The sequence below is a fragment of the Narcine bancroftii genome, chromosome 5 (assembly GCF_036971445.1).
Source record: "Narcine bancroftii isolate sNarBan1 chromosome 5, sNarBan1.hap1, whole genome shotgun sequence".
Taxonomy (NCBI): Eukaryota; Metazoa; Chordata; class Chondrichthyes; order Torpediniformes; family Narcinidae; genus Narcine; species Narcine bancroftii.
The window spans coordinates 56,904,507-56,928,591 of NC_091473.1; the positions used below are offsets into that span (position 1 = coordinate 56,904,507).

Sequence of the window (24,085 nt, forward strand, 5' to 3'; positions counted from 1 at the left end):
CAGACCTCAATAAATGGTAAAACAAGGACTTAAGACTATGGTCGATCCATGCAGCATCCTTGCATTGGCTACACCAAAATCTAAAATAAAAATTCCAAATTTTTCATTGCTGTCAGAAATACCTTGTTAATATTCCAAACACCAAGATGAATTTAAATGAAAATAAAATCATTAACCAAATGTCAAGTCATGGGGAGATTTTTTTTTCTTTCATCTTTTATACTTCTTATTTATCTCATTTGCTCCTTATTGCATGTACCAGGTATACATCTTTTTCTTCATCTTAACCAGGTCTCCAACATCCCTTGAAAACCAAGACACCTTATGCCTGTTATCTTTGCCTTAATCCTGACAGGATCATGTAAACTATTTACTCTCAACGTTTTGCTTTTGAAGGTCTTTGACTTAACGAGCAAATCTTTGCCAGAATGCAATCTATCGCAATCCATGCTTTTCGGATCTTTTTTTCATTTCCCCAAAATTAGCTTTTCTCAAATTTAAAATCTCAATGTACTCCTGCAGCATGGAATGTACCACCTTCAGCAGCATTCCAGCACCGATATCTCAGTGTGCTCACCGATTCCAACACCGATTCCAGCACCGATATCTCAGTGTGCTCACCGATTCCAACACCGATATCTCAGTGTGCTCACCGATTCCAGCACCGATATCTCAGTGTGCTCACTGATTCCAACACCGATTCCAGCACTGATATCTCAGTGTGCTCACCGATTCCAACACCGATTCCAGCACCGATATCTCAGTGTGCTCACCGATTCCAACACCGATATCTCAGTGTGCTCACCGATTCCAGCACCGATATCTCAGTGTGCTCACTGATTCCAACACCGATTCCAGCACCGATATCTCAGTGTGCTCACCGATTCCAACACCGATTCCAGCACCGATATCTCAGTGTGCTCACCGATTCCAACACCGATTCCAGCACCGATATCTCAGTGTGCTCACCGATTCCAACACCGATTCCAGCACCGATATCTCAGTGTGCTCACCGATTCCAACACCGATATCTCAGTGTGCTCACCGATTCCAACACCGATATCTCAGTGTGCTCACCGATTCCAACACCGATTCCAGCACCAATATCTCAGTGTGCTCACCGATTCCAACACCGATTCCAGCACCGATATCTCAGTGTGCTCACCGATTCCAGCACCGATATCTCAGTGTGCTCACCGATTGCAACACCGATTCCAGCACCGATATCTCAGTGTGCTCACCGATTCCAGCACCGATATCTCAGTGTGCTCACCGATTCCAGCACCAATTCCAGCACCGATATCTCAGTGTGCTCACCGATTCCAGCACCGATATCTCAGTGTGCTCACCGATTCCAGCACCGATATCTCAGTGTGCTCACCGATTCCAGCACCGATATCTCAATGTGCTCACCGATTCCAGCACCGATATCTCAGTGTGCTCACCGATCCCAATACCAATTCCAGCACCGATATCTCAGTGTGCTCACCGATTCCAACACCGATTTCTCAGTGTGCTCATCGATTCCAACACCGATTCCAGCTCCGATATCTCAGTGTGCTCACCGATTCCAACACCGATTTCTCAGTGTGCTCATCGATTCCAACACCGATATCTCAGTGTGCTGAAAAACCAATAGGTTTTCAGAAAACCAAAGTGCATCTTCCAAAACCTTGATCTTCCAGCAGCTCTGGATGCCTGTCTCTGCATACATCTCTGGGAACAACCTGTAAATCAGAGTTGTCTGTCATTCTGCTACTGATGACATGGAGCCTTTCATCCTTCTCCACATACTTTCAGCAAATCCGCATTCTGCAAAGTGGTGGGCAACTGTCTCCTCTCCATCGCAGTTATCTTGAGGACAACATGCATTGTGGGTGATGTTTCAGTTATACAGTAAATATCTAACGGGAGGGCTTTCTCTCACCACCAACCAGGCCTCGTCCTGGTTTGTGAGCACTGGCGATGAGGCCTGTGTGGGCTGACCTGAAGGGTTGCTCCGTGAACCACTCTACAATATCAATGGAGTCCTTGTCTCTCAGTGTCTGCAGGACATACTGTGCCTGATGGACTGTTGGAAACATAGAACTTACGAACACTACAGTACAGAAAAATGTCTTTCTGTGCCAAAACTATTATTCTGTCGAGACCTACTTTCCCGCACTGTCCATTTTCTCCATACCACTCCCATCCATGTATCTGTACAAATTTTTCTTACATGTTAAAATTAAGCACATATTCACCACTTCAGCTGGCAGCTCGTTCCACACTCCCACCACTCTCTGTGTGAAGAAGTTCTCCTTCATGTTCCACTTAAACTTTTCCCCTTTCACCCTCAACCCATGTCCTCTGCTTTGCATTTCACCTCCCCTCAGTAGGGAAAGCCTACGTACATTTATTTACTCAATCTATAGCCTTCATAATTTTGTATACCTCTATCAAATCTCCCTTCATTCTTTTTCACTCCAAGGAATAAATTCCTAACCTGTTTAAACTTTCCTTGTAACTCAGTTCTCCTGGACCCAGAAACATCCTAGTAAATCTTCTCTGCACTCTTTCAATCTTATTGATCAAAACTGCACACAATATTCCAAATATGACCTCACCAATATCTTATACAACTTGACTATAACATCTCAATTCCTAAACACAATACTTTGATTTATGAAGGTCAATTTGCCAAAAGCTCTCTTTATAGCCTTATCCATCTGTGATGTCATTTTCAGGGAATTATGTATCTGTATTCCCAGATCCCCCTGTTCTACTGCACTCCTCGGTGCTCTACCATTTACTGTGTTATGTCCTTTCTTGGTTTGTCCTTCCAAAATGCAACACTTCACACTTGTCTGCATTAAATTCCATCTGTCATTTTTCAACCCATTTTTCCATCTAGTCCAGATCCCTCTGCAAGCTTTGGAGGCACTATGGGCAGCAAAGAAGGTTTTCAATCTTAGGGTCATCTGCAAACTTGTTGATCTAATCTACCACATCATCATCCAGATCATTAGTAGACCCACCTCTCATCACAGAGGTACATCATTCATTACAGGTCTCCAGTCTGAGAGGCAATCCTCCAAGGCCACTCTCTGGCATCTCCCATAAAGCCAATGCAAAATCCAGTTTACTAACTCACCATGAATACCAAGTGTCTGAACCTTCCTAACTAACCTCCATGTGCGATTTAATTAAAGGCCTTATTAAAGTGCATATAGACAATATCCAAAGCCTTTAATTCATCCATTTACCTGGCGATCTCCTTAGAAAAAATGCTACAAGATTGGTCAAATACAACCTACCTTGCATAAAGGCATGTGATCGATAATCAATCCCTGACTATCCAAATACTTGTATATCCGATATCTTAGATTACCTTCCAATAGCTTATGACATACATCTCTATTCTTGTATATCTGATATCTTCGAATACCTTCCAATAACTTATGACATACATCTGGTTCATTGGCCCATAATTTCCAGGATTATTTTTGGAACCTTTTTTTAAACAACAGAACAACTTGAGCTACTCTCCAATCCATCAGCATTTCATCTGTTGCAAAGGACATTTTAAATACATCTGCCAGAGCCCCCCTCAAGGTCCAAGGAAATATCTTGTTAGGCCCTAGCAATTTATCAATCTTATTTTGGCTTAAGACAGCAAGCACCTCCTCCTATTTAATCTCTATAGGTTCCATGATTGCTTTTCTTGTTTGCCTTATTTCAATAGACTCTGTAACAGTTTACGAAGTTAATATAGATGCAAAAAAAAAAGCAACTTTTAAGATCTTCGCCATCTCTCCTGGATCTCCACATTGCTGACCACTCTGATCTTCAACAGGACCAATTTTGTCTCTATTAATCTTAATATACCTGTAGAAGCCCTTCAGATTTTCCTTCATCTTGTTTGCCAGAGCAACTTCATGTCTTCTTTTAGCCATTGATATTTTTTTTCTTGCATCTTTTAAACTTCTTAATTATCTCATTTGCTCCTTGTTGCATGTACCAGGTATACATCTTTTTCTTCATCTTAACCAGATCTCCAACATCCCTTGAAAACCAAGACACTTTATGCCTGTTATCTTTGCCTTAATCCTGACAGGATCATATAAACTATTTACTCTCGACGTCTTGTTTTTGAATGTCTGACTTATCGAGCAAATCCTTCCCAGAAAGCAATCTATCCCAATCCATGCTTTCTGGATCTTTTTCTCATTTCCCCAAAATTAGTTTTTCTCCAATTTAAAATCTCAAACTGAGGACCAGACCTAACATTATCCATAATTATCTTGAAATTAATGGCACCATAATCACTAGACACAAAGTGTTCTCCTACACATACTTCTGTCACACATCTTGTCTCGCTGGAGGAGTCACGTGATGGAGTAGTGGCCGGTCGGGGAACTCCAGCCCTCTCCGGAAAAGTTAAAAAAAAAAACAGAGAAAACGCAAAGGCACAAACACGAAAATTAAAATAAAGTGAAGTAAAGGTGGGAAGAAAATGGCAATGAAGAAAGAAAAGTCAAAAGCAATGGGAAGAAGAGAAGAAGAAAAGACATCGGAAGAAGGTGAAGGCCTTACCTGTCCGAGGAGGCCCGCTGTGGAGAGAGAAGCCCGCTCCTTCAGGTCAATCAAAGTCCCGAGCTTGGGACTACAAAAATGTTTCGTGGAGTCAAGCAAAAGTGCGCAACCGCACAAGACAAAAAAAAAACACTGACGGGAGGGGGGACCAGCTGAGGAGTTGATCTCCACAGCTGAGAATGACAGCCACAGCACAACAAGAGGAAAACACAGAAAATAACGAGAGCAAGAAAGAAGAGAGTAAAAGGAAATCAAAGAAACAACAGATGACCAACCCAGAGGAAGAAGAAGAGGAAGAACACAGAGAAATGGAAGAAGGGAAGGGCAAGTACATGGATATATATTTTTTTTAAGAATACATGGAATCAATAAAAGAATGGCAATCACAAGAATTTAGTGAAATAAAAAGGAGAATAAAAAGTACAGAAGAAAAAATGAATAGATTAGAGATGGTCATGTCAGATATAGGAAAAAGAGTGGACAAGGTGGAAGAATGAGAAACAGCCATAGAAATTGAAGTAGATGACTTAAAAAAGAAATTAGAAGAATCTAATAAAAAAATTAAAAAGACACAAGAGCTGTTAGCTCAGAAGATAGATATAATGGAAAATTATAATAGAAGAAATAATATAAAGATAGTGGGCCTTAAGGAAGATGAAGAAGGCAAGAATGTGAGAGAATTTATAAAAGATTGGATCTCCATGGTCCTAGGAAGACCAGAATTACAGGAAGAAATGGAAATAGAAAGGGCACACTGAACATTAGCCCCTAAACCACAACCACAACAAAAACCAAGATCCATTTTAGTAAAATTCCTAAGATATACAACAAGAGAAAATATATTGGAGAAAGCAATGAAGAAAATAAAAGACAAAAAGCCACTGGAATACAAAGGTCAAAAATTTTTTTTCTATCCAGATATAAGTTTTGAACTCCTGAAGAAGAGGAAGGAGTTTAATACCGCAAAAGCGATCCTTTGGAAAAAAGGATATAAATTTATGCTAAAGTACCCAGCGGTACTTAAAATAGTTATTCCAGGGCAGCAAAACAGACTATTCTCGGATCCGGAGGAAGCACAAAAATTTGCAGAACAACTACAAAACAGGCAGAGAGATGAAGACATGTAACGAGAGCAAAAATGACCACGAACTATATGTATGTGTATATGTGTGTGCGTGTATGTATATATGTGTATACATGTGTGTATGTGTATTTAAAAGAAAATATATAGAGTATAGATAAGAATTAATAAGGGAAAGAAAGGGAAGAGAGGAAGTAAGGAGGGAATTAAGAGAGTGACCTTTGTTGTATATGAAAATTAAAATCTTTTCTGGGGGGGGGGCCTGGGTGGGGAGGAGTTACGGTCACTGCGAAATCAGTTGACGCTTGCGAGTGAATTCGCAAATCCAAATGGAGAGGGGAGATGTGGTTGCCCGACAAGGGATAAAGGGCAACTCAGGAAGGGGAGGGGATAGTGGGGTTAAAGAAATTTTAGATAGGAGAATAAGGGAAATGTTTGATGTTTTAGAAATGTTGTCTTATAAAGTGTTCAAAACAAGAAAGCAGAAATGGATAAGGAAAGGTGATGATGAGGAAATGGAAAGGAAAGATAAACAAAGTATGAAATGGCTATGTTGAACTATATGACTTTAAATATTAACGGAATACATAACCAAATCAAAAGGAAGAAACTGCTAAATTTACTGAAAAAAGAAAAAAATTGATATAGCATTCGTGCAAGAAACACACTTAACTGAAGTGGAGCACAAGAAATTAAAGAGAGACATGTAACAGCAGCGTCATATAATTAAAAAGCTAGAGGAGTAGCTATATTAATCAGTAAAAATGTACCAATTAAAATAGAAGAGGAAATAATAGATCCAGCAGGGAGATATGTAATGATAAAATGTCAGATATATTCGGAGTTTTGGAATTTACTCAATGTATATTCACCTAATGAAGAAGATCAAAAATGTATGCAAGATATTTTTTTGAAGATAGCAGACACGCAAGGGAACATACTAATAGGAGGGTTTTTCAACCTTAATTTGGATTCACACATGGATAAAACTGGGAATAAAATTAACAGAAAGAACAAAGTAACCAAATTTAATCGATGCAAGAAATGCAACTTTTGGATATATGGAGGAAACAACACCCAAAGGAAAAGGAATATTCATATTATTCGGGCAGACATAAAACATATTCAAGAATAGACAGTTAGGAAAACAGAATATAAAGTTAGAATATTATCGGACCACTCACCCCTGATATTGACAATAGAGTTAGAGGACATCCCTCCAAGAATGTATAGATGGAGATTAAACTCCATGCTACTTAAAAGGCAGGATTTTAGAGAATTAATTGAACGACAAATTAAAATGTACTCTGAAATAAATACGGAATCAGTGAAAGATAAGTTGGGACGCAATGAAAGCATTCATCAGAGGGCAAATAATAAGTTATGTAACCAAGATGAAGAAGGACTACAATCAGGAAACAGAGCAGCTGGAAAGGGAAATAGCAAATATAGAAAAAGAATTAGCAATGAAGGAAGACACAACTAAAAGAAGAGAATTGGCAGATAAAAAAATAAAACATGAAACACTACAAACACATCTTGTCTCGCTCCAGAATAGGAAATCTAGTATTGAACCCTCTGTAGTTGATACCTTTGACATTTTCATTTAGAAAACTTTCCTGAACACTTTTGACAAACTATATCCAATCTGGCCCTTTTACAGTATGGGAGTTCCAGTCAATACGAGGAAAATTAAAGTCACCTACGATCACAACTTTATGTTTCCTGAATCTGTCTGCTATTTCTCTGCAGATTTGCTCCTCCAATTCTCACTGGTTATTGTGTGGTCTAAAATACAACACCATTAATGTGGTCATACCATTCCTATTGCTCAGCTCCACCCATACAGGCTCAGTTGTCAAGCCCTTTAGTCTCTCCTGTCTGAGCATAGACAGATGAGCAATACACTCCTCTCCTTCTCATCCCTCCCACTTTACCAAGACTGAAACAAGCGAATCACAGAACACTGAGATGCCAGTCCTGCCTCTCTTGCAATCAAGTTTCAGTCATGGCCACAATGTCATAATTCCAGGTGCCAATCCATGCTCTCACCTCATCTGAACATTTCCTAAAATATTCCTAGGATTGAAATAGATGCACCGGTGAACAGTATTTTCACCACGTACAACCCTTTTATTTCTGTCTTCATATGCAATCTTAACATCACCTTTTCCATCTTCTGTTCCATTATCTGCTCTGGAACTCTGGTTCCCATTTGTCTGGAAAAATGTTTCCACGAAGAACAGATAGTGTGGCAAAGATCAGCTGACTATAATATTGCATGACAATGGGGCCAGACCCATCTTTAACAACCCCTGGAACAGGTAGGACATCAGGACATAAGAACACTTGGTGCCCTTGTTCTTAAGTTCCACACACAAGCCTGATGCAGCCTCACAAGAAGGTGGTCACCAGGATGATAGCAACATTGGGTATGCCTTTGCCCCCCCCACCCTTCCCCCATTGTCTGGCAATTTGCACATGGCAGCACTTAGGACTCTTTTCATTTTGCATCCCCACATGAACTGGAAGATTGCTTTTGTGGCCAACAGGCAGAGGAGCAGAGAATGGGCTGCACACGTGCCACGTACAGCACTTCACACCTGATGACCAAGTTCCCTGTTATTGAGAAGGAGCACGGTGCCCACAGACAATTTCTGGTGGATCTTTGCGATCCGCTCCAACCAATTTTTGCTGTATGCCTTTGCCTGTTTGAAACAGATCCTCAACATCTTCAAGTAGTCAAATCTACCTCCGAAAGGCATGGCAGACCATTCAGATCAGTTACCTCAGTCTTCTTCCAGTTCACCCTAGTGGCCGATGCAGATTCAAACTGGCTGCAGATGCTGATCAGTCTGTGAAATGATTGGGTGTCTAAAACAAAGACATAGAGATTGACCATGTACAGGGAGGCCTTAACCCGAGTGCCTCCACTGCTTGTCAGCATTACTCCTCATCACTTAATTTTTCCACTCAAGCAGTTACACGTCTGTGCAGAGTACCTATATTTGGTTATTCCCCTCTTAAACCCATGCCTTTCCCTCTTTTTTTATGAGGGTCCAACATCCATTAATATCATCCTGTGGCGGTGTACTCTCTCATGGCGAACCGGCCCCGTGTGTAATGCCACGTGGCGGGGCAGCCATGGGAAGATGGCACCATCAGGGGTTCTCCCTGACTCAAACCTTCCTCTCAGCGCGCGCCTCAGGCAGCGATTATGACATCACCATTCATGTGGTGACTGAGCCAGCGCTGCCCTTAAAGGGGCATGCACTAAATTCAAATAAACAGTCGTTAACAACCCTCAACGTGGTGGCTGTGCTTTCTGCAACTGCACAGAGCGCCACAATCCATCCTTTCAGCTGAGCAGGCTAATGTTAACTTGTTTGTTTTATCCTGTCCCTAGGATTTTGCCATGAAAAATATGCTAAGTAAATGCAACTCCTTGCAAGCTTTAAGTGGGCTGAAACTTTAAATGGTCATCACTTACTCAATGAAAGTGAAATCTGAAGAAAGTGGAGCTGAGCAAAAGTGGGAGTGCAGATCAGCAAACACAAGATGATGTGTACACTGAGTTATAAAGCTACAAAGGCTTGGGATGAGCAGCTGAACACAAAATCCATGGAGCAATAGTTCAACAAGCTCAGAAGTGGGCCAACTACAACGTTAACCCGAATCTCATTCAACAAACTGGAAGCCACAAGCAGTCACATCACTAGAAAACTACATTTACGAGATTTCAACTACCCAATATCTTCACTTGGTAATGCAAGTCTAAATTACACTGTAACTTATTTCAAACTAATTCACTGACACTGGTCCATGCTGCCTGCTAAAAATGAAAAGTGCACAAAAGTTTTATTGTTCAGCAAATGATTTATTCATATCCACCACAAAATCATGTTTATTACCATGCTGTAACTACACATTAGCAAATGACTGAAATGAGCCGAAAGTTTTAACTATTCATTTGCGCAACCACACATTTAAGTTGAAGTTCAATCTTCCTTGATATTTTTAAGATCAAAAGAAATAAAAATGCCAACTTCACTCCAGGTTACAGTGACTGAAGATGACAGTCTTTAATCTTTATATTTTGAGAAGTGCCTTATTTTTTCAACTTAGCATGTGTCACAGAAACAAAAGGTTAAATCCTTTGCTCCATTTCATGCATTTAATGGGTGATTAAGGCATAGGAACAAATGCTATGTGGATCTTTCGTGCACAACACAACTCTGGGGGGAAAAAAAAGCTATTTTCAAAAAGACAGCAAAGCAAAAACAGTGCAGACTTGTGATTTACAAGGGGATGCACACTCCAACCATGGAGAATCTAAAACTAGTGCGCATAGTTTTAAGGTGAAGGATGCACACTCCACCCATGGAGAATCTAAAACCAGTGCGCATAGTTTTAAGGTGAAGGAAGGAAAGATTTAAGAGAGACCTTACTCACACAGAGTGCTGTGGGTATATGGACCAAGCTGCCAGAGGAAGAAACAATTGTGATATTGAATAGACAATTGGGAACATGGATAGGAAAGGTTTAGAGGGATACAAGCTGAACGCAGGCAAATGGAATGCACTTGGATGGCATGGTTCAGGCCTGTTTCCATGCTGTAGAACTCGATGATTATTACCTTCAGGGTCACTTAAGAAACAGGAAAGCAAAAGTGATTTCAGAATATCTAACTTTCCACTGGTGACATCATCCTTCCAGTATTCTTGTTCTCTTTTAAAAAACTATATTCTCACAAACACAGGAATTAATGCCTTTCATTTAGAGTTCGCATGAATAGATTTTGCAAAATAAATGCAACTTCTTATTCCAGCCTTCAAGTGGGCTCAACAAGTGAACTCAGTCGGGACTTGATGAATTGAATTTGCTTCTATTGAGCTGCATCAGGTAAGATTACAATAAGATTGAAAGAGTACAGCGAAAATTTCCAAGGATGTTGCTGGAAACTGAGGAGCTCAGTTGTAGGGGAAGGTTAAATAGGTTAGGACTTTTTTCCCTGGAGCATGGAGAATGAGGGGAGATTTGATAGAGGTATATAAAATTGTGAAGGATATAAATTTAAGCAAGCTTTTTCCTCTGATGACGTACGAGACAAGAGCGAGAGGATATGAGTTAAGGGTAAAAGGAGACCAGTAAAAGGGGAACATCTCTCTGAGGGTGCTGAGAGATGGAGCAAACTGTCAATGGAAGTGATGGATATGGGTTTGATTTCTATATTTAAGAGAATTGAATGGGTACATGGATGGGAGTGGTATGGAGAGCTATGGTCCAGGTGCAGCTTGATGGAACTGAATGACTAGACGGCTGTTCTGTGCTGTAGTAGTCTGTGTTTCTAAATAATCTGCACATTTCTCTCTTGACAATCTGGTCCAAATTTGCTCTTACACTGTATTAAAAAGAGTCACCACCTCTGGTAATATTGCCAATTATATTGCAATTACAATGCCAGCCACTCCACCACCAGAAATGGTTTTCACATTTATTCTTCTCAAAAAATTTTTTTTTTTTTTTTAAAACACGTCTGTTAAATCTTCCATGAATTATGTTTTCTCCCCTTTCTTTGGTATCTCCAAATAAAAAAAACTTTTCATTCCATGCACCTCCAGTAAACTGGTCGGTCCAACTCCAGTGAAACCACCCCACACCCCCCCTCCAAGTAACACCACTAACTCTCCCCTCCCCACTCCAGTAAAACCAGCCCTCTCTGGATAATTCCAGGAGTTGGTCCAGGATAGCGACCACATGGTAAAACTTGGTGAAATCTGGCGGAGGTGAAACTGAGCCTCTGCGTGGCTGAACCAGGTCTCCAGCTCCTGAACCCAGAAGTCAGGAAGCTTGATGGCTGTAGCGTTGATCGGAGGGTCGTTCATGTCGGGTTCAAAGACTATTGAACCTGTCGGGGTCACCAATTGTAGCAGCAACTACACTGCTAACTGAAGGATCACACAACCAGACGGGTGAGTTCAGTGAGCAAAACTGATTTATTGCAGGCTGCCTGGCTGATCTTATACTCCAAACCCGGACCTGGCTGGGGGGCCCTGACGTCAATGGGGCGTCAGGTGGGTCGCCAAGCACAGGCTTCTGAGCCCTGTGCCAAGGTCGGGAGGAAACCCCTGATGGCGCCATTTTGGCCGGCTGCCCCACTGCGTGCGCGACAAGCGGGGCCTATTTGCCTGCCTAATGGCAAACCGCCACAACTTTCTTTTTTGTGGGGTGCCTAAATAACACACACAGAGCTTCTCTCTGCATCTCAGTGCATGCAACAATAAACTAAACCAACCAACTACAAAGTCAAGGTGAATGGCAAAAGGAAGAGAAGCAGATTCAATGGGAATATTCAAAAGATAATCAAACAAATAAGTGAAAGGTAGACACTTACTGGGCCATGGAGAAAGAGCAGAGGGAATTACTGGCCCCAGCACAGGTCGAAAGGGCTGAATGACCTCCTTTGTGATGCATCAGTCAAAGATTCCAGGCTTTAATCCAATTGCTGTTTAAAAGTCATGATTGAACCATTTTCTCCACCCTCTCTGAATACTCCATTAAAAAATATAAACATCTTTTTTCCTCCCCACATGAAATACTGCAGGAAACAGCATACTGCCAAATAAATCACCAAGAAAAAAAATCAAGTCACAAAGACCACAGGTCTGACATTCTTTGATATCAATAATTCAATTGTTCTACAATCACCTTACTTGTGCAGCTGAATTAATTTCATATTATTTTCAAACCGCTTTCTGTGCAGGAAAGAAAATGATCCAATAATTCCAGTTTTAATTTGAGTAACTGGTTTTTCCATACTTTTACTCAAAAGAAATCATAAATTGAGAGAGATTTCCAATGAACTTGAATGAATTAATTGAAGAATCATTCAGGAATAAAACTAGTCGTGTCCTACACCATCCAATTGATAGCAAATTGCTTGAAGAAGAAAAAGCAGTTACACTAAAATAGAATTAAATAAGAAAGTCTTCAGATGGTGAGGCTGTTGTCCAATACACGAAAATGCTGAAGAAGCTCTGTTGGTCATGCAACGTTCTTTATGTATGTATCTTTATATGCATATCTTTGCTACATAAAGAATGCTGCGTGACCTGCTGAGTTTCTCCAGCACAATAAAATGGAGTGGCATTTAGTGAATGTCAAAGGAAGAGAAGCAAATTCAAAGGGAACATTTGAAGGAAAATCGAACAAATAAGTGAAGGGCCTTGGAGGAAGAGCAGGGGGATTAAAGGAGATTCAGATATAATTCACATGGCTTTTGCTCCAGTGTGATCGTGAGCAATCAAAAAGGAAAAATAAAGCAGACTTTAGCCCCTTTCACACTTGCAAGTGTTTCCAGGAATTAAGGGCCAATTGGCCTAAATAGGGTCTAGTGTGGAATGAAAAGCGTCTCAATGTCGGCATGAGATAACATCATCTCACACCGGGGATAGATTGCCTCAACCCCTACTAGTGCAATCTCCAGCGCTTGAAGCTGCCGGTGGTTGGAATCAGGCAAGTGTAGAACAGGCAATTGCATTCTAGGACAAACAACTCAAGTTTTTGCTTAAGTGTAGGAATGTGAAGGGAAAAAAATTAAAATGAAGGTATAAACTTTACCATGGGAAAAAGTTGCAGCAGATGAGAGAGAGAGAGAGAGAGAGAGAGAGAGAGAGAGAGAGAGAAGAAATAAATAGCAATAATGGACAATTTTTAAACAGTGTGGCTAAGTTGGTAGCAGTATCGCACACAATTTATAAAGACCATGGGAAAGGTGATGGCGGACTTGACCTCCCGGAATGCCGTGTGGCAGAGAAACCCCTCCATGAGTGCTCAGTGCATGCAGCTCTTTCTCTGTCGCACAGCATTCTGGGAGGGCAGGTCCACTATTGCTTTTTCCCCCAATGTATTTATAAATTGAGCACGACCGCACTACCAACTTTCCAACGCCGTATAAATTGTGCACAATAGCCATGAGCAACTTTCCCATGCTGTTTAAAAATTGTCTGCTATTGCTATTTATTGCTAGCACTTTCCCACTGTCCCTTATAAAGGTTTATATAGGTCAGCACAACAATAGGGGCAGAAGGGCTCATACTGTGCTGTACATAAAGTTTAATTATGTTATAATTAGGCATGAATAATTTTGTTCAAATATCTGATCAATGTAATATGATTTTGATTTAGGCCAGTGTTATGGCGTCACCAGTAAAAGGTAGAATAGTCCTAACCATGGGGATGGCTCCTTGCAAGTGTGAATGTGTGCGTTGTCCCAGTTAAGAGTGGTCAAGGGTGAACGGCAAAAGTGCCATTCCAATCCCGGGACACTAAACGGCCTATTTAGTGGGGCACAAGTGTAAAAGGGGCTAGTAACAGCTGTCAGATATGACCGACACGAATAAGCAACTATAGCTTTGTAAACATTCACATTGTGAACAAGTAATGATCAGCTGGAGGATGGAAACCACCAATGCCACCTTGAATATTTACTAAACGAACAACCAATTACAGTGCTGCAAGGAACTGGAGGAGGCAATGTTGATTGCTGGAAGATCATTTGCACTGCCAGCCCCAACTTGTAACATTATTTTGGTCCATTTCAATTCAATGGAAACCTGATTGGAAACATTCCAATGTAATTATAGAAAAAAAAACAAAGGAATTTGCAACGTAACAATACCCTTAAGGGCTTTGTGCAGTGGAGAATATTTGGAGGTGAGGTGGTAGCTTGCATTAGAGTCAAAGGAAGGGCAAAAGTAATAGTGGTAGCTGGTACAACTCTTCTGAAAGGAAGTACCCAATGAGAAGGGAGTATTTGTGTCACTGGTTCAGCAATCTAAGGAACTGGGCTGATTAAAACTGACATTTATTCAGCACATTTATTAGAAAATTACATCTCGAGGAAATGCACAGGAACCCTATGATACACAAGTCGGTCCTCAATCAGTCTGGATCAGCCTACTACTCTCATATCCTCCAACTTACCAGACCCAGACATGAAGACTCTATGTGGCTCTCCCTTTAAATGCAGGAGTTGAGTGGAAAGATCCAAACAGTGACTTAGCTGCCAGTAATGGAATGGAGAGACCCTACCCTTAAAATGCCCCACAAGATTTTAACAAAAGGCAAACCCGAGAGGTTATTACCAAATTCGCCAATTTAAAAAAAAGTTGAATGAACACTTTTTCCAGGGGAAAGAGTGGCAATGATAAAGAACACTATTGATTCTACTATTAATGTACAATCAATCCAGAGGAGAACAGTACAAAAACAACAGAGCAACAATTGTTGGAGATGTCAACTGACCTAATATTAATGATAATAGAGAGATCAATGCATCACTTTTTTTCCAGATTTATTGTCAGAGTACATACACGACATCACATACAACCTTGACATTCCTCCTCCTTGCGGATGTGGCAAAATTACCACTAATTGGAAAAATAAACTGTACACAGTGTAAACAAAACTGTAAACAGGTAATGAATGTAAATAAATTGTGCAATACATAGAAAACAAAAATAAAATCAATAAAGTGCTAAGAAAGAGTCCTTAAACGAGTCTCTAATTGAGTATGTCATTGAGGAGTCTGACGCTGGAGGGGTAGCAACTGTTCCTGAATCTGGTGGTGCGAGTCTTCTGGCACCTATACCTCTTTCCTGATGGTAGCAGCGAGAACAGAGTATGTGCTGGGTGGTGCGGGTGTTTGATGATTGCTGCTGCTCTCCTACAGTAGCATTCCCTTCGATGTACTCAATAGTGGGGAGGGTTGTGCCTGCAATGTCCTGGGCTGTACCCATCCTCTTTACGCTCAGGAGTGTTGGTGTTTCCATACCAGACTGTGATGCAGCCAGCCAGCACCATTTTTACCACGCCTCTAGAAATTTGCCACGATTTCTAGTGTCATACCAAATCTCCGAAAACTCCTGAAGAAGTAGAGGCACTGATGTGCTTTCTTCACGATACCATTGGTGTGTTGGGTCCAGAAAAGATCCTCCAAGATCGTGACTCCCAAAAATTTAAATGGGAAGTAAATCCAGATTTACTGGGTTTTTTTTTAATTTTATGACACTGTTTTCATTACCATGACAATAAATTGAATTTGAATCTTGAATTAAGCTGGGCAGGTGAAAAAAGGGTCTCTTCGGGAATGTGCTCAAAATTCCGTTCTGCTTAATGCAGTTACACAAAAGGACATGGATAGAGGACAAGTAGCAGCTCAAGACCAAAATGAAGGCAAATTTTACTCAACTGACCTGATTAAGCAAAAGTAGGCTGAAATTTTAAAAAAACTGCACATGCTGAAAATCTGAAATAAAAACAAAAACATTGTTGGAAACACTTGGCTGGTCAAGCAGCATCTGTGAAAGGAGAAACATAGTCAATGTTTTTAAGAGTTAAAGACACTTTGTTAGAAACACAACTTGAAGGCAAATGCAATGAGAGGTTTTATGGTTAAAATTCAAGGGAGTGATGATCAATGTGTCCCACAAAAAGGGTAGGACTACCAAATCCAGAACCCTTGATATAAGAAGAGCGTAGCAGACCAGCTAAGTTGTTTCTGTTTTGCTCAGGTCAGACACCGTGAGCTTAATAAAACAAGAGCATTCAAGAGTCAGAAATGGAATTAAAGGCAAACAAGGAAGGCAGGCAAAGGACACACATGACAAAAAAAAACTGAGTGCAAAATAAAAGAAAATCCAAAGCCTGGAAAGTGCTTTAGAAAAAAAGACAATTATATACCTTTTTCTTTATTTTTTCTTTAAAAGAAGAAATTTATAATTAATTTGAGAGGAACTTATAACTTAAATTTTCCTTTATTTCTCTTTCTTTTTTTTTCTTAGTTTGATATTATGTTTTACTACACAAGGATACCCAACAACTCTGGAGAGAATCTCTTTTGATTCTCTTTCTCTTACTGTGAGGGGCACCAGATAATGCTGATAGCGACACTGTCCTCCTCATAGCAGACTAAAAGGAAATTTCATGTAATATCACATTTTCTCCTTTTACGTGATAATAAAAGGATCTTGACTCTTAGAAAGACTGAGAAGATTCGACTGCATCTGTGGAAAGAGAAACTGTAATATTTCAGCAGGATGAAATTTTTCCTCTGTTCATAGATGCTGCTGGGCCTCTTGAAGGTTTTACTACATTTTATTTAAACCTTGGAATTCCAAGATCTGCTGGGTTTTTTTTTTAATTTTCATCGTGGCTAACTTTTTTTCCAGTAGGTAACAAGGGTCTAATGAGAGCAGTGGATTTGATTCTTCTCTGTATTTTATCACAGGATTTGCTGGATAAAATAGAAGCCCATGGGATATAAGGGAGACTAGTAAATTGAATCCAAACTTGACTCAGTGGCAGGAAGAAAAATTCCCAGTGGCTGAGAGACATTATGTAATGTTTAAACTTAGAAAATATTCATTATTCAATTAATAATTCAGGTATAAGATTTCAAACATTGTGGGGACCATTTATGAGTCATTTTCTTAGCCTTTAATATAACCCTAACCCTAAAAGGTACAAGGACTACCTAAAGAAATCTCTTGGTGCCTGCCACATTGACCACTGCCAGTGGGCTGATATCGCCTCAAACCGTGCATCTTGGCGCCTCACAGTTTGGCGGGCAGCAACCTCCTTTGAAGAAGACCGCAGAGCCCACCTCACTGACAAAAGGCAAAGGAGGAAAAACCCAACACCCAACCCCAACCCACCAATTTTCCCCTGCAACCGTGTCTGCCTGTCCCGCATCGGACTTGTCAGCCACCAACGAGCCTGCAGCTGACGTGGACATTTTGCCCCCTCCATAAACCTTCGTCCACGAAGCCAAGCCAAAGAAAAAAAATATAACAACATTTTTTTTATTTTCTGTTTTCATTTTAGTATTTATGGATAAAGTTGGGATGGGGTTTGCATTTCTCTTTAGTCGGGATAAAGTTATTAATATGTTGATGGATTGTGGATGTCCTTATGATTTCTGTATCTTTTTTAATGACTGAATGTTACTTACTCCACAATTGCTTATTGTACTTGTTTTTTTTTCTGCTTTAAAATCACAATTAATAAATGTGTTTTTTTTAAATAAAGAAAGAACCAGAATGTTATTATCTGCAGGTTCCACACACCTCAGTTTGCAACAGGACAAACTATTGATTTAAACAGCATTGGTGAATGAGGGGGGTGGGGGGTGGGGGGGGGGGAGAAGATTTTAAAAACTTCAAATCATTTAGAAATTGCTCATGTGGTTGACGGAGAGGAGGGAAGCTTTACTCTGCAGTTGGATGGAAAAAACACAAAATTGAATTCAATCCCAGCAAAGTATGATGCCTCGTGTATGCAATGGTGAAAGTGGTATTTCCATTAAATGGGAGGATGTTAAACAATGTGGTGGAACAGGAAGACTGAAATTTGTGTCTGAAGATTATTAGGGGGAGTTCCCTGCTGGCAGTCCTTGGAGTGACAAGCTTTTTTTAGCCTGCTCCTAAATATTTCTAGCTCCCATGTTTTGATTCGTTTTTGGTTCTTTTCTTCTTTTCCTTCATAATACCTTCTCTTAACGTACATTCATTATGACTGCTCAAGGAAGAGGAATAAGTTATTACCTCTGAAAAGTTGACCCTTATTATGATGGAATATATAAAAGATCTGAGGAAAGACATCAAAGAACGCAAAAACGATGGAAGAGATTAAAAATTCTCTTGCTCTGGTCACCATCAATTTTGAAGAGTTACAGTCTACTATTGAATTTCATGATTCCAAAGTTAAGGAACTTGAAAATTCTGTTGAATTTCAAGTAACCCAATTTCAAGATTTACAACAAACTAATATGTCGCTAAACAAATCCAATGATATTTTATTGAAGAAAGTAGCTGATCTGGCAGAAAATTAGCAGAAGAAATAATTTGAGAACCCATTGGCTTAAAAGGAGGAACTCAATCTGGCCACCTTCCTAAATTCTGCAAGGGGTTAAACCAAGAATTTCTGCCTACAATACTCAAGATTTATAGAACCCATAGATCGCTAGTGTCTAAACCTGGTTTCGATGGCAAGCCTTGATCTATTATTCTCTGTCTACATCGATTCCAGATTAAAGTCCTAATTTTAAGAGAATCTCATTGAAGAGATACGCTACAATATCATGGACAGATCGTGGATGACTACCCTGGTGAAGTTATGAAGGAACAGCTTCACTACAAAGAAGTTATGTCTCAACTATATCAAGCCAGATTCAAGCCTTTGCTGCGCTTTCCAGCCCGACTGAAGGTCACTTTGTCAAACAAGTCTATGAAGTGGTTCAACTCTCCCAAGTCTGCTTATCAATTTTTTGGAAGAAACTTCAGTTATCTTGTAAAATACTGACTTTTTGGCTTTAATTGCCTTCTTTCTTATTTTGCATGAATGTTGCGAATAATCTTTATTTGGGAACTTGCTTGATTATTTAATTATGCCGTGGCATTTTTTTGTTTTGTTTAAAGTGGGTTCTGCTTAGATTTTTCTTTCTTTGTGTTTATTCTTAAAATTGGAGAAGTTTATTCTTTATTTTTCTTAATTCTTTCCTTAATAGGATTACTAATATTATACTTTCTTTTCAATTAATTAATAGGCTTTACTTGGGTTCTTGGATTTTTCTTTTGCAATATACCTGTAATTATTCATCCATTAATGTTTTTCATTCTGATTTTGGTTGTTTCTTTCTAGTCATAATATGTCTAACATTTGTAGGAACCTGGACTTTTTTTTCTGGGATGCTGCCAACAGGGAGATTTGATGGTGGGAGGGGGGGGTGGGTAGTTGCTTTGTTTATGAGCACACTGTCAAGGACAGTTTGCGTTAATTGGGAGGGATTAGTAAGGTTAGTCTTGGGTTTGCATGTGAAGTTATGTTGGCTGTGTGTAACTGGATATGCCATGATGTTTTGAAAGTGCTTAATATTATTTTCTTCTTTTCTCTTTTTAAAATATTTTTATTGATGTGTACATTATAACTGCACTGTTCAATTTTGTGTAATGTACAATTCAAAAAATAAGAAAAAATGTTTAAACTTATAATTCAAAACCCCAAGCTAACACATGGGAATCAAATGACAACCACCTGGAGATGCACAGCACCAAAGCTTCAGAACAACCCTAATTCTTTAGGTTATGATAATAGTCCATGGTTGGTTAGAGTGTTTCACCTGAAATAAGGAAAACAAAAGGAACTCTGTGGTGACCTGCAGAAGAAGAGGTTATCATTTAGAAAACCCTGATAGGGCAAGTTTCTTCTGCAAGACACTGAAGTTACTGATCGGAAGGAATCAGTTTGTGTCCAGCGAGCAACAAATCTCTCTCTGAAACCAACAAGAACCTTCCTGAGCAGTAACCAATTACTTTTAAGCACCAGAACTTGGTGAAAATTCATAAATGTTAAGTATAAGAATTGCCTGATACTGGTGAACTTGGAGGAGTGAGAAGTGAGTTTGGACTGTGAATCAAAGAACTTTTCTGAACTTGTACACATTACATACATGTGCGCTTAGAATTAGAATGGAGTTAAGTTAATAGTAATAACAAAGTTTGATCCTGTTTTTAAGTTTAAAGAAAATTAAAAACTACTTTAATGGAAGTATCTATTTGTCTTGGTGAATTTCTATTGCTGCTGGGTTTTGGGGTCCTCTGGACCCGTAACACCTATCATCCTTAAATCTTAAGTTAGTTTCAATATTAAGGAGTTCATGAAGCTCCTAATCTGTAAATATTTAAAGAAATGATGTTTAAATACTTTAAACTTAGAAGATAATTGTTCAAAAGAAGCCATATTTTAGTCAATAAAAAGATCCTGAAAGAATTGGATACTTTTTTTATATTTTATTATTTTTTTTTATAAATATACATAGTAAAATTTTCAATTTAACAAAATATTAAAACTTTTTCATACAAACCCCCCCCCCCCCCCGCCACCACTTCCTACAAAATATAAAACCACACAGTGTCAGAGCTCACAATTATACTATCCATAAAAAAATCTATGCAGGAAAATCACATCAGCTTATTTTGTAACAACATCTGATGTTATCATTATTATAATTGGGCCCCTATATGGCTGCCATATCTTGACATTATTAATTCATATTTATTTTTTAGATTATATGTAATATTCTCCATAGGTATACAACTATTTGTCTCTGCAGTTCATCGTCCTATGAGTAAGGGAGAGTCGGACTTCCAAGTAGTTGCAATACATTTCTTAACCACTATTAAAGCTATTTTGACAACAGAAATTAGAAATTTAGTTAATTTATTACATTTCAATAAAATTACCCAAAAGATAAAGCTCCAAGTTGTCCACAAATTGATGGAGTGATAAAATGGTTGGAATTAAATGGAAAGCGTCAGATATATAACCATAGATAATCATCTGCATAGAGAGAGACCTTATGAACATTCCCATCTCTTATAATTCTAGAAATATCATCTAATTGCCAAAAGGCTACTGCTAATGGTTCTAATGCCAAATTAAATAATAATGGGCGAAAAGGGCAACTTTTTCCTGTTCCACGGTAAAGCTTGAAAGGTTTGGTTTTAATTAAATCAGTAAAAATTGAAGCAGTAGAAAATAAGTATATTAATTTAATCCAATTAATAAATTTGGGACCAAAGTTCAATTTATCTAACATGTTGAATAAGTAATTCCATTCTACTCTATCAACAGCTTTTTCAGCATCCAATGAAAAAATACATTGAGAATGAGTAACAGTGGGAGAATAAAGGATATTTAATAGGCGATGGGTATTAAATTATGAATAATGACCCATAATAAAGCCAGTTTGATCTTCAGAGATAATAAGGGGTGCATAATATCTTCTAACATACAGTCCAAAATTTTAGACAATATCTTAGTATTGGCATTCAAGAGAAATTAGCTTGTAGGAAGAATAATCAAAAAGATCTTTATTATTTTCTAGTCATAATAAGAGATGGAAGCTTCATAAAATGTATCTGGTAATTTCCCAGCAGTGATGGATTCAGAAAGAACCAAATCCAAATGAGTTATCAATAAATGGGAAAAAGTCTTATAAAACTCTGCTGGGAAACTATTGGGTCTGGAAACTTTGCCGGACTGCAAAGAGTTGATAGTTGCAATCATCTCCTGAGAAGAAATAGGCCTCTCTAACAGAAACTGATTTTCTGAAGATAGTGAAGGAATAATCAAATTATCCAAAAATGTCATTACAGAAGTTGAGTCTTTAGTCAATTCAATACTATAAAATTAAAATAGTATTGACAATGTTTTATTTATCTCAGCATGATCAGTAGTAATCATTCCATCATTTTTTTGGATATTTGAAATTAGCTGTTTAGCTGTATAGTTTTTTAATTTGGCTGGCTAAAAGCCTCCCAAGCCTTATCTTCACGTATATAGAACTTAGGTTCTGAGGAACAACAAGATAAGCAGTATTGTTTACTTTGTAATAGAATGAAGGTTACCTAAATGAATAACATGATGAAGAACCTGGACTTCCCAAGAAGGAAAACTTCATTTTGTTTAATTGAGTACAAAAATAAAAGACAGCATAGTTTGAAAGGACTTCGTGTAAGAATTTGAATGATGTGGTAAAGATTCTCCATCCACAGGCCAGTAAAGCAGGAACCCTCATTTTTAGAAAGTGCTTGGATGTCTACTTGAACAACTTACAGAAAAATGAGACCACACTAGGTCACTTTTTCAATGGACAGAAATGATGGGCCAAAAAACATCCTTCTGCACAACTTTTCTGATCTTTCGATGCTTTGAACATTAATGGAATTGCGATTAACTTTTAAAAAAAAAAGATTAACAAACATTAAACTAAAGCATAACATTTTTTTTTTAAATACAGTACCTTCTTGGCCTCCTAAAAATTTCCATTTGGAAATTATTAGAACCTGCCTCATGTCAAGCAGAGTTGATTCCAATCAAGACTTTAATGACCTAAGGCAGCTTCAGTCTCTCAACTCAATTGATAGGTTGTGGATCTAATTTGGTTTGACTAGTTCAATGACAGTGATTCAACTTGGGACGATAGCCAGTATCATTGGGCAGGTAAGAAAGTTTTGAAGGACAAAGAAGTAGAGAGGCTGAAATTTGTAGCAAGGAAATTCCAGAGCTTGTAGCTCCAGGTATAGCCACCATAGGGGGAATGATTACATTTGGGATTAGACAAAATACTTGAATAATGCAGAAATCTCTCATTCAAACCCCATGTCATCTTGAAGGATTGAATTGTAGGATTACAATCAATGATTTTATTCTATGGTGGGGGGGGGAGGGAGAAAACAATGGATGATCCTCACCCAGTTGGCCTGCATACATGATGAAAACTGGACACAAACTCAATTCTTCTCCATTGTAGTGTCACAAACCAGTTGCAACATTGCAATGGGCAATAGGTACACTGCTTACAACAGAGCACTCATCAACAAAAAAAAAAGGGGCATGGGGAGTTCAAGTGAGTGACTCAGACTGCAGCTTGAGGAAGGGATGGGAATAATACAGGATAGGTGGGAGAGAGGCTGAGTGGGGCATACATGATATTTTAGTCAATGACTCCACTTGTTGAAGAAAATTGGATGGACTCCCCATTTCATATTAATGCACTCCCCATTTCAAAAGACACTTGCTTTCCAATGATCAGCAATAATATAATTTATTTTTCAACCATTCTTGACACAAAAATATCACATCAAAAGCAGAATGGAGAAAGGATAGCTATTTGCTCAAGAGCTCCTCTCTTGCCACAACTGAGACTCAAAGAGAACAGCGCATAATTTATGTTTCCCAATCCCTATCACCTTGCAGGCACGCAAATCACACACACTCGGAAACCTCCATACCATGAATTCAAGTGATTACCCCAATATTGAACTTCAAGTGACCACACAGGCTAGAATCTGTGCAAAATCATACTCAGTGGGTTAAGCAGCATCAGTGGGAGGAAGGCAGTGGGAACAAGATTCATTTGACAACATTCTTACATTATTCAGGCAGAGTTCAAATCTCATGGCAAGGAGCCATACTGCCATCCAATTGAACACACCAAGATGGACACAAAGAAATATAGCCACACACAAGCAAGGGTTCCACTTTATCAGGGTAAAAGTTACAGTTGCAGAAAAGGAGCCACTCATGTGATTCCTGACCACTGGGCCCATTGTCCATGTTTCATCCAAAGTCAGAAAAGCAATGTAATAACCAACACCCTTGTCAAAGTTTCCTCCAGTCTTATCTGTGAGTGGATGGTAGGAAGGAAGAAGGGGATAGGAGTTTGTAATTCCCAAAGCAGAGACAAGTCAGGAAATGATGGGTGGGCTGAGCAGGACAAGAGGTTGAGAAAAAGAGATCCAGGTGCACTTTGGCAATACAAATATATAAGGGACAGCTTTTATAATTAAAATAAAAATGGTGTTT

General features: G+C 39.1%; 1 protein-coding gene across 7 annotated transcripts in view; it reads right to left on the reverse strand.

Moving 5' to 3' along the window:
• LOC138763404 (acyl-CoA-binding domain-containing protein 6-like) overlaps nucleotides 1–24,085 on the reverse strand; it is a 552,989-nt gene that overhangs the window by 494,829 nt on the left and 34,075 nt on the right. Inside the window, exon 2 of one of the 7 annotated variants that reach the window (XM_069937485.1) lies at nucleotides 15,913–15,965. The exons of the other annotated variants lie outside the window; for them this stretch is intronic. The gene's annotated coding sequence lies outside the window, so the exon portion shown is untranslated. The remainder of the gene's footprint in view (nucleotides 1–15,912; nucleotides 15,966–24,085) is intronic. 7 annotated transcript variants of the gene reach the window in all.